The sequence below is a fragment of the Ambystoma mexicanum genome, chromosome 3p (genome assembly GCF_040938575.1).
Source record: "Ambystoma mexicanum isolate Mex_15411 chromosome 3p, UKY_AmexF1_1, whole genome shotgun sequence".
In the NCBI taxonomy this organism is placed as follows: domain Eukaryota; kingdom Metazoa; phylum Chordata; class Amphibia; order Caudata; family Ambystomatidae; genus Ambystoma; species Ambystoma mexicanum.
The window spans coordinates 1,077,818,790-1,077,830,098 of NC_090925.1; positions in this window are offsets into that span (position 1 = coordinate 1,077,818,790).

The window sequence follows — 11,309 nt, forward strand, 5'->3', positions numbered from 1 at the left end:
TTTATCTCCTAGCACCTCTGCAGTGTCAGCTATGCGTGCATTGAAAAGCACTGACTGGCAATGGATTGTTGTATCACCTGAAATAGGACTTCTTTATCTCCTAGCACCTCTGCAGTGTCAGCTATGCGTGCATTGAAAAGCACTGACTGGCAATGGATTGTTGTGTCACCTGAAATAGGTCTTCTTTACCTCCTAGCACCTCTGCAGTGTCAGCTATGCGTGCATTGAAAAGCACCGAATGGCAATGGATCGCTGTATGACCTGAAATAGCTCTTCTTTACCTCCGAGCACCTCTGCAGTGCCAGCTATGCGTGCATTGAAAAGCACAGACTGGCAATGGATTGTTATATCACCTGAAATAGGTCTTCCTTATCTCCTAGGACCTCTGCAGTGTCAGCTATGCATGCATTGAAAAGCACTGACTTGCAATGGATTGTTGTATCATCTGAAATAGGTCTTCTTTATCTCTTAGCACCTCTGCAGTGTCAGCTATGCATGCATTGAAAAGCACTGACTGGTATTGGATTGTTGTATCACCTGAAATAGGTTTTATTTATCTCCTAGCACCTCTGCAGTGTCAGCTATGCTTGCATTGAAAAGCACTGACTGGCAATGGATTGTTGTATCACCTGAAATAGGTCTTCTTTATCTCCTAGCATCTCTGGAGTGTCAGCTATGCGTGCATTGAAAATCACCGACTGGCAATGGATTGTTGTATCACCTGAAATAGGTCTTCTTTATCTTCTAGCACCTCTGCAGTGTCCGCTATGCGTGCATTGAAAAGCACTGACTGGCAATGGATTGTTCTATTACCTGAAATAGGTCTTCTTTACCTCCTAGCACCTCTTCAGTGTCAGCTATGCGTGCATTGAAAAGCACTGACTGGCAATGGATTGTTGTATCACCCGAAATAGGTCTTCTTTATCTCCTAGCACCTCTGCAGTGTCAGATATGCATGCATTGAAAACCACTGACTGGCAATGGATTGTTGTATCATCTGAAATAGGTTTTCTTTATCTCCTAGCACCTCTGCAGTGTCAGCTATGCATGCATCGAAAAGCACTGACTGGCAATTGATTGTTGTATCACCTGAAATAGGTCTTCTTCATCTCCTAGCACCTCTACAGTGTCAGCTATGCGTGCATTGAAAAGCACTGACTGGCAATGGATTGTTGTATCACCTGAAATAGCTCTTCTTTACCTCCTTGCACCTCTGCAGTGTCAGCTATGCGTGCATTGAAAAGCACTGACTGGCAATGGATTGTGCTATCACCTGAAATAGATCTTATTTATCTCCTAGCACCTCTGCAGTGTCAGCTATGCGTGCATTGAGAAGCACTGACTGGCAATGGATTGTTGTATCACCTGAAATAGGTCTTCTTTATCTCCTAGCACCCCTGCAGTGTCAGCTATGCATGCATTGATGAGCGTTGACTGATGACCGGTCCGTGTCCCATCTGGAAATTGTATTAGGTCCGTTGCCTACGATCTGGTGATCAATAAGACTAAACAATAAAGTACACAAGCCTGCCAGCACACCAAGCTCCACCATGCACCACACAGAAGTGTGCAGAGGGGCTGGCAGGAATAGCTCTGAAGAACTAAGTCACGGGCATTAGATACAGGAAAGTGTTTTAGTAAGTAAGTCAACATATGTGTTTGTTTGTGCATGTGTGTCTGTTTCGGAGTTTTGGGGAATGGGAAGTAATATTTGTGGTGGGGAAGAGGAGTGAGGGAGTAAAACGAGGTTTGGGTGGTGAACACACCCACAAATGAAAAAGATGCGAGTGGGGGTGGTTGGAGAAGCGGCTCCCGGGGGGTTTGGGGGTGAACCCCCTGGATTTGTCATAACCCTACCTGTTGAAGGCCACACAAAAGCTGCCTATAAAAGCAGCCTTTTGTTGGTGCAGCCGTCAACAGTCTGGATTATTACATAGAACCTCGGGAACTGCACTGAAAAGCACTGACTAGGACCTGCCCTTGTTTCTCCTGGAACAATGTCTTCCTTATCTTCTAGCACCTCTGCCATGCCAGCTATGCATGCATTGAAGGTCACCAATAGTGGAACAATCCTTGTGCCCACTGGAACTAGCCATACTTAGCTGCTTGGACCACTGCAGGATCAGCTATGGATGCTGTGAAGACCACCGACACTAGACCAACGACTGTGTACATTGAAAATAGCTATTTTTCATTGTATAGCTCCTCCACAAAGTCAGCTATGCCTGAATTGAAGAGCACTCACTGATGTCTGCCATCTGGAACTAGGGCATCCTTATCTGCTATGACCCCAGCATGCCTGATGTGTGTACAATGAAGAGCACCAACCAAGGGCCAATACTTGTGTCATCTGAACCTGTGTCTTCCTTGTCTTCTAGCAGATCTGCAATGCCAGCTATGCATGCACTGAAGATCACTGACTGTGGACTGATCCTTTTTCCATCTGGAACTATATGTTTTCTCATCCTCTAGCACCATTGCCAGCTATGCATGAGTTGAAGGGCGCTGATCGAGGACCAATCCTTGTATCCTCTGGAAGTAGGTCTTCCTGATCTGCTTGGATCCCGGCAACGTCATGCATGCATGCTTTGAGGAGCCACAACCGAGGGCCGATCCGTGTGTCATTTGAAACTAGGACTTTCGTATCTTCCACCACCCTTGCAATGTCAGCTGTGTATGCCTGGAAGGGCACCAACCAAGGGCTGTTCAATCTGTCATCTGGAACAATGTCTTCCTTATCTTCTACAACCTCTGCGGTTTTGACTATGCATGCCTTGAAACGCACCAGTGTAGGCCTGCTAATGTTGTCACATGGAGCTAGGACATTTTCCTCTTTTAATGCCTCAGCAATGTCGTCTATGCACGCATTGGATAGCACCAACAAAGCACCGAGCTTCATGTCACCTTCTTTTTTTAAATTCAATAGACATTTTGCTGCCTAACACGCGCCCAGTTTTGAATACCGCATTCACCTCTGCGACACCATGCAGAGGATGTTCATCATATTGTGGATTGCTCCATGTATGGCAAAATCAAGAACATTATTCAGAACTAAACAGGTCACACCCACTACTCTCTTTGATAACATCTCCAGGTAATAAGGGCAGAGATGGAAATGTGATCTGTCTGGAATGCCACACTCCTTGTGCATGCATTTTGGATTTTGTGTAAACAATTGAGTTGGGACCCTGTGGTCCCAACATATAGTGTATTTGCAATAATCACGAATGGAATTTAGTAAAGCCGCCACAACCATTGCATGATTCTCAACAGCAAGAAAGAGGAGAATCAGACAAAGAAGTCGTAACAGCCTTATCAACCCCCCCCCCGCTTGGGAAGCCAATCTCAAATGTGATTGGCAAGTAAATCCTAGATTCTTAACCTTCATAACCTAAGAGTTGGGAGACACCAAAAAGCACTGGAGCACGAGGAAAAGAGCTAGGATTCTTAAGACGGTGAGGTAGACAGGGAAGTACCAAAACGGTTTTAGAGGGTCTCAACGTAAAGCCATTAAAAAAAAAACACTGCTCTACAGTTTTTGACACAAGAGCTACTTTTCAAAAAGTCATCATGACGCCTCAACACTTTTAGATTCAACTGGAAATCGTTAGCATAGGAATACAATGGAAGGGCAAAGTGGTTCAAAAGAGTAAACTAGGGCAGTATGTAAATATTAAAGAAAAGAGGAGAAAAAGCAAAATGCTGGGTCTACCCACAGGTAGGTCACTGGATTGAAAGATCAGACATATGGCCCCAACTTGACAGCCTGTGAAAGATCAGTGAGAAAGGAACAATACCATTCTAATGTTCTGCTGGCTAGACTGGTCAACTTTTGTAACTAAGAGAATAAGGTGTTGTTGTCAACAGTGTTAAAGTCTAATGATAGGTCTAACATAACGAAAAGGTGCCCCTCATAAGCTCACCCCAAATTTCATCCTAGAAGGACACCAAATAACTCTCTGTGGCATGTTTAGGGCAAAAAACGAATAGTAAAATATAAAAAAATTCAGAGTGTTCAATGAAACCATGCAATTTGGGTGTAGCATGTATTAAGGGGTCTTAGTCAGCCAAGGTAAGCCTACAATTGGATGAAAGTACTCAACAAGTAAGATTCCACTGAGGGATTTTTATATAAAGGGAAAATAGGTTTATTTTATGACAGAAAGCACAATCTCCTCATTAAGTGAAAGATTAATATAATTAGTAACCAAAGTGGCCAAGGCAGTTGCACGTAGTTGGGCAAACAAAGCAGTGAGGTGTGGAAACCAAAGGGTATCTCATCCGCTACTCCTCGGGGACTTGTCATCCAGGTGGCCAGGACACAGCCATCGCTTTTGAATCCAGTTCTTTGGGGGTGGACCAGTGCAGGCGGATCACCTGCATTGCATGAGGGGTCTTTGGGGAGTAGAGGTGAGATAGCCGATTGTGAGATGGAGTATTCCTCCCTTTTTTGTTCATCTGCCCCATCCTATGTTTTAGGATTCTACGAAGTCCCAACACCCCCCCCCCTTTTTACTCAAACTCTGGGCTGAGGATGAGGGTGACTGAGAGTAACCAGACTAACTCTCTGACATCATACTGGACATGTCCGGTTAATTGGGTCAGGCAAAGTCAGGCACTTTACACTACGTGCATAAACCTGATACCAGTTAGATCTCCCCACATGAATAAAAGGCAACACCTAAAGACACACTTGGAGCAAGGCAGAACACAAGTATGAGCAGAACTTCTGGGATGAAGGCACACCTACTGGAGCAGAGCAACGGGCCATGGGACGAGAGCAGTGAGACGAAAATCCCAAGGCATCCCTACTGGAGGTTGTTGTCTCCAACAGACTGCGAAAGACATATAAAGGAGGCCAGATCCCACAACTGAAGATTGCATTATGTTTCAAGGATGCCAGCGACCCTCCCGGGTGAACGGCAAAGTTGGGGAGGCGAAGCCAAGCCGGTGGTACTAACCTTGGACAAGAAAGAAGCACACACAGCCAATGAGTTGGCAAGCGACCTTAGAGACCGGTGTGTGTTAAAGTGAATGAAGTAGAATAATCATATTACAAGTGAAGGCTGCACGTGTGTGGATGAGACGTGAAGAAAGGCAGACCTGTGAATGAACCTTAAAGTAAAATGCAGCTGTGAGATCAGCGATACTAAGTGGAGTGGTCCGGTGAAAGGAAGTAGCCCATTCAAAAGGCTCTGTGAAAGATACATTTTTTTAAGCTAAAAGGCGAACAAACAGCAAGAGTGAAAGAGTACAATGAGCCAAGTGATCTGGCCCAAGGCCTTAGAGGCCTTCATCTGAATAATCACAGACAGAATATCTTCCTTCGAGAAACTACCATCCCTTTTGGAAAGATCACATCTAGAAACAGATTGTAACAGTGGTACATTTCCAATAGCAGCAAAGATGGATTTATAATGAGATGCTCACACATCTTCCTAATTTGAACAGATAGTTATGTAAGAATGCTTAGAATAAATATCATTAGTTATTTCCCAAAAAGAAAAAAAAGTTATCTTCCCATTAAGGGTATACACACTTTTTTGCCTATCTGCTATGCCAATTAGGTATTTAATACCCTTGCAAATGTTTCTATATCTTTGTCAAATTTGATTTCTAGCCTAAACAAATTCTTCTTCATCCGTATTTGAGCCCATAGGTCCGGATTTCTTTGATCCCCTGTGTAGGGAAGGCATTGTTTCACAAGTATTGACACTGAAAGAATGGATACAATTTGTAAAACCTTTATTGAAAATGTTGGGGTTCGAGAAACTCCTATTTTGCCCATAGCTAAGGTGGAAGTAGTCTCGACCATCAAACGGTAAACAAAACAGTCCTTGTGGAGTCTGTCAAATCAAAAATGGCCTATGCTCACAAAACCTAATGCCTGCCCTATCTTTTGTACAAAAAGTGTAAAAAGGAGAACTGTATGCAAAAAAAAGCAGTGTTCAAATGATAATGCGACTGAACCAGCTCCCCTCCCCTCTTTAGACCTCACGAAGTGAGGCAATCCTTGTAGTCAGGATGACACACTCTGGCTCGGTTTCCAACACAATACACAGTTCCAAACCATGGATCGAGGCCCGCCTGGTCTTCAATGTTAAAGACTCTTTCTGCGGCTTCACAAATAATGTTTCAACCAAAACGTTCACAAAGTTCCCCCTCTGCTGGGTTCAGACCTTTCACCACACAGTTCTCGTAGGCCCCCCCTTTACCAGGCTCAGAACTCTCATGATAGAGTTCAACACAAAAGTTGCAAGGGGGCTCCCTTCCCCAAACTTATAATATTTTGGGTCTCCCTCACTCGATCACAGACCACTTTTGGATGTTGAAGTCTTTGAAATGTGCATGGCTTTCTTTACAGACCACCGCAGGACCACTTCGACTCAACGTTCACTATTTTACAGAAGGGAACGCTGCAAATAACCTCCGTGCTCTTTCTCACCTGAACACGAATACAAATATTTATATTGTGAGCATTTACATGACCTGTTAATTTGATCACATCATTAGGGAGAGACTCTGGTGCAAGCTGAAAATCTGGTGGCTCCCAAAGGGTTGTTCAGACTAATCATGCTTTTGAACAAGAATACAACTGCCAGAATTAGACTCAACAAAGAAGGATTCCTGTCACGTCCTATTGACACTGTTATAGGGCTGTATCCTCTCTCCAAAGCTTTTAAATCTATATATAGCTGACTTACACAGTTATTGGTAGACTCTAGTTGCCTTCCAGTCAAATTGGGATCCATATAATTGCACTGGTTGGTGTTTGCTGGCGATCTCCTTCTTTTCGATTCCACTCCTACCAGTTTGCAGAAAAAAATTGGAAGCTCTTTCCAAATACACAGAGCATAACAATATAAAAATCAATGGATTCAAATCCAAGATCATTATTTTTTCCAAAGAAACCTGTTCCTAAAATGTGCCCTTGATCAGTGTGTGATACCAGGTTGGAAATAGTGGATACTTTGACCTACCTAGACTTTACAATCTCCAACCACCTTAGTGGTAATTTGTTATAAGGAAGGTGAAGAGAAAAGATTAAACCTCTTCAAGCCCAATTTAAACGCATTTACTGGCATTTATGTATGTTTTCATTCCTCCCATTGCTAAAATTCTATTTCGGAAACATAGTCACTGTTTTGATTTATGGCCTTGATATCAAGATACCGAACTTGGGTGGGATTCTTAATACCATGGAAGGTACTTTGTTATGTACACGAAAACACTAGGTATTGTGCCATGTGTTCCAGATGGTAACAGGAGGTTTTGCCATGGAAGAAATGGTCGAATACGATATCACTGAATTTTTAAAAACGATTTTTGCTACAAATATGTGTGGGGGTTGGTTTATATTAATAACTAATGTCGAGGGGTTGTAGGGTGGGCGGGGGGGTCGTCCCCGCATATATTTGCGTCAAAGTCACACAAACAAAGAATTTGATGAAATCGTTTTCAAGATTCAACCAGATCACACAGAACCTTCCAAACTCCATACTGAGGCATGAATTGGGATGGTATGTCTAAAAACCTTGATATTATGGAAAAAACTCTCTCTTTATGCAAAGTATATTTGACATCTGGAAAACTCCTTATTCGTCGATCTTGGGACCGTCCTATAGCGAAAGGTGGTCCCTTCTATGGTGGCATTTGCTCGATCTCAGCAATTATCTACTATGGGAGATTGTCTCTGATATGGGAGAATTAATACAGTAAAGAAAAAGCTCTATTTGTGGGATTGGAATTAACTATTGACCAAATGCAAAACGATTCTTTATATTATGAATACACTGTGTTTACACAAAAGCGCAAAGCCATCCCGAAGTACCCAATGCATGTTGGAGCTGGATTTTAGGGTTTAATGACCTTTGAAGTAGGGTTTAAGATTATGTAACAATGACATTTAAACTTGTATTCATTTTAATTGTGTAAGATTGTATAGTAGAGTCATAATGTATTTTTGTATAATATGTATGCTATATCTTTTGCTGTAAGGTTTGATTATAAAACCCATCACATGCAAACATCTATTTGAAAAACATTGTGTTTTCCCTGAGCTGATGGCTATCTGACTCCCTAGGGGCCTTCTAGCTGTCCCTCTCCTGGGCCCACTTAGTGTTCTAAGGGAATTTGGGAGGGTGCCTCCTTCCACACAGATACAGCGACACGTCACTCATGCACAGTCTCAACTGACCCTCTCTTACACTAGGTTCCAAGATGTTCTTCTTTCCACCCCACCACCATTCTTCTGATTTTACACGCTGCCTTCCTGCTTCCACCCTTTAACGTTAACACTCTTCTAATTTGATACTGTCTCTATTTCCCCTCTACCTACGTTCATTTCAACTACCCCTCCGCAACTATTACCACTTCTCTTCAACTACTACTTCTTCTCCTCTCTCTTTACACTCACTACCCCAAACTAGTACCGCCTCTACCCCTTACTATCACTTCTCACTGCCAATACTCTTCCACTACTCGCACTACCACTACGACTACCTCCACATATACCCACTACCACCATCCTCCTACTTCTACTCTACTACCACACTCACTCCTCACCCCCACGCACAACTCTTCTACCGACCCCCCTCATCAACAACCTCCACACTAATTCAGCACTCTCCTGCTCTGGTCTCTCGTATGTCCTCCTCCATCTCCTGCCCTTACCCAACTACAACCCACATCTATACCATTCCCAATTTACCTCTTAATACCCCGCACCCTACCACGATTGACCCACTTACGCTGACAAATCACGTACCTTGTTCCAATGGGTGTGACAGAGGAAAGGGCTTTGCAAGGCTTCAAAAGGGCTTCTAAGCCAAGCCTCCTTCATCATAGTTCTGCTGTGATTCGGGTATGTAAAGCGCAACAATTGCTCGGGGACTGCTCTGCCTCATTTTGGCCTTGTTCTGGGCCTTCATTTAAAAAGGAAATTTTTCCCTGGAGGGCTACTGCGTTCCTCTTAAAATGGCCTTCGTGGAGACCTTTACATATGGCACATAATCCCTGGTTGGTTAGGGGTTTTCTTCCGTTATGTGCGGGCTCCTGCAGAGGCTCCCTGCTGGAGCCACGCTCTGCGTCAAGCCGCTGCATTGGCCTGCCGCTCTCCGGGGACAGTCTCCCTGATTTTGGCTCTGCCTCCTCCTTTAGGTCCAGTGGTCGGCTGGTGCTTTGGCTGGCTTTGGGGTGTCATTCGCCCCACGGCTATGCCGGCCTTTCTCTCTCTCTCAGTGTCCCTCCAGGGTGGCCATGGCATGTCCGCCCACTGTGTCTGTCTTTCTGCGGTGCCTCGTTGCGGCTCTGACACTGCCATGCAAGTAAGAAGTTGCAGGGAGGGAGCCTGCCCGCACTCATTCTGGCACTGTGGGGTGTTTATGTCGGGCTACCTCACTCTCCGACAGGGCTGGATAAGCTGCTGTGTCACATAAACCAGACCATATCATGATACCACATTGAGGTTTGTCCTAGACACTTCCATTAACAACATAGTTGTCAATCACAAAGCTCACCCCTTCCTGGGTATTTTGGCATTGATTAGCCAAATACCATACTTCTGTAGAGTTCTCATCTCAATGGTGCTTTTTTGCTCACACTCTGCAAGATGAGAATCTGAGTGGACTCCCTGGGGTTCTAACCTGTGACCTTCAAACTACAGCTAAAGCTCTGCAACATATGCTTTAGCCCAATGTGCTAACCTACTAGTGCTGGGTTGTCTTGCAACTGGTTGGACTTTAGGGGAACCTGCAGATGGTCTGTAAAGGGAGAGAAGTAGAGCAGTAAAGAGTAGTTGGCATGTTTCCTGATTGTAGAAGGACAGTTTCATTAACAGTCACAAGAGTGTGCTGCGTTATTTGTGAACTTTTATTTTGAAATGAGGCATTGAGTTCTTCACAGGAAAATTCAGCAGCCATGATTTTAGAGGCAATATGACTGGATTTAATCCTTTGTAGGCCATGTTAAAGAAACATTCTGGGATGATTTGGTGTCCAGAATGTATTTAGCTTATAACATGGCAATGCTGTTTCTATACACTGTTTTGCCTGTTGTGTCATGATGTTTCCTCCATCTGCGGGGGCGGGGGGTGGCAACCAAAGGAGGCCCTGGAAATAGTTTTCAAAGTGACCCCATATCACACATTTTCATCAAGCCCAACCCTTTTCCAAAGAGAACATTTTGAAATGCCACACAAAAGAGGCACAGGGTGCAGAGGCCTACCGGGAAATGTGCACAGTCCCATATAGGTCAGTCCTCCCCTGCCTTCATCTTATCTCACATGTAGTCTTAACCTCCTTCATGCATTTACAGTGGTGCTCCCTTCTCCTCATTTCTAGGGTGTGTACAGTCTGGCCAGATGGTCTTCAGCACCATAGGATTTATAACTGCCATCAGCTGGGTATTTTGAAAAGACTGAGCTCTATTTGTTCTACCGCAGCTCAAATGCAAACTCTCAATACCAGCGCCATCTTTTGTGACTAATGTGACTAATGAACAAAATGCTTGGGCTCAACCATTCTTCTTTGTCCTGGTCTCCTGCATGCTTCCCCATTCCATCCTCACCATATAACCCTCGCAATGAATCTTTCCCAAACCGTTTGGTAATGGTCTATGCCTTTAGTACATGCTGTTTAGTTTTTCAGGAAATTCACTGGTGGTCGCAACATTCATGCAAGATGTTTAATTTTATTTGAAAGAGAAGTGTCTCCATTCTGTTCAAGTGCATACATCGGTCTACTGTGACCATTCCTAGAGACATGCGAAAACGTTTAATGTGAAAAACAATGAATGTTGCTTAATGTGCCACATTGTTCTAAAACATAAATCCTTTACCCAGGAACCTGGCACATTTCGTGATTCTTACTTCTTAAACATAACTGGCGAGTTCCTTGCGTTTTGATGGCCCAACCTTTACATTATTAATATTCAGCGATATTCTTATAACACCAAGGTTGCTTTCTGGGGCCTGGGACCGCAATACCTCCAACTCTCTCTTCGGAAATATCTTCCTACTCGAGCGCTTTGCTCCTCCACCTCCAACTCCTTGAGGGTCAGTCGCTTCTCCAAGCAATGAGTTGGGGGAAGATCTCTTTCTTTGACTTTTTCCTCCCTCTAGAACTGCCTCCTTGCCTCTGTGAAACTTCAGGAGAACCATCTCCGGTCCGGAAGCACCTCAAGACCTTCCTCTTTCTTTCTGCCTTCTCCCTTTCTCTCCCCTGCTGATCTCCTGTCTGATATTGCACTGGTCACCTGGCCACCCTCTGAATTCGGGCCCAGGTCCCTGTCTGTCCAGCTGCAAACCCACA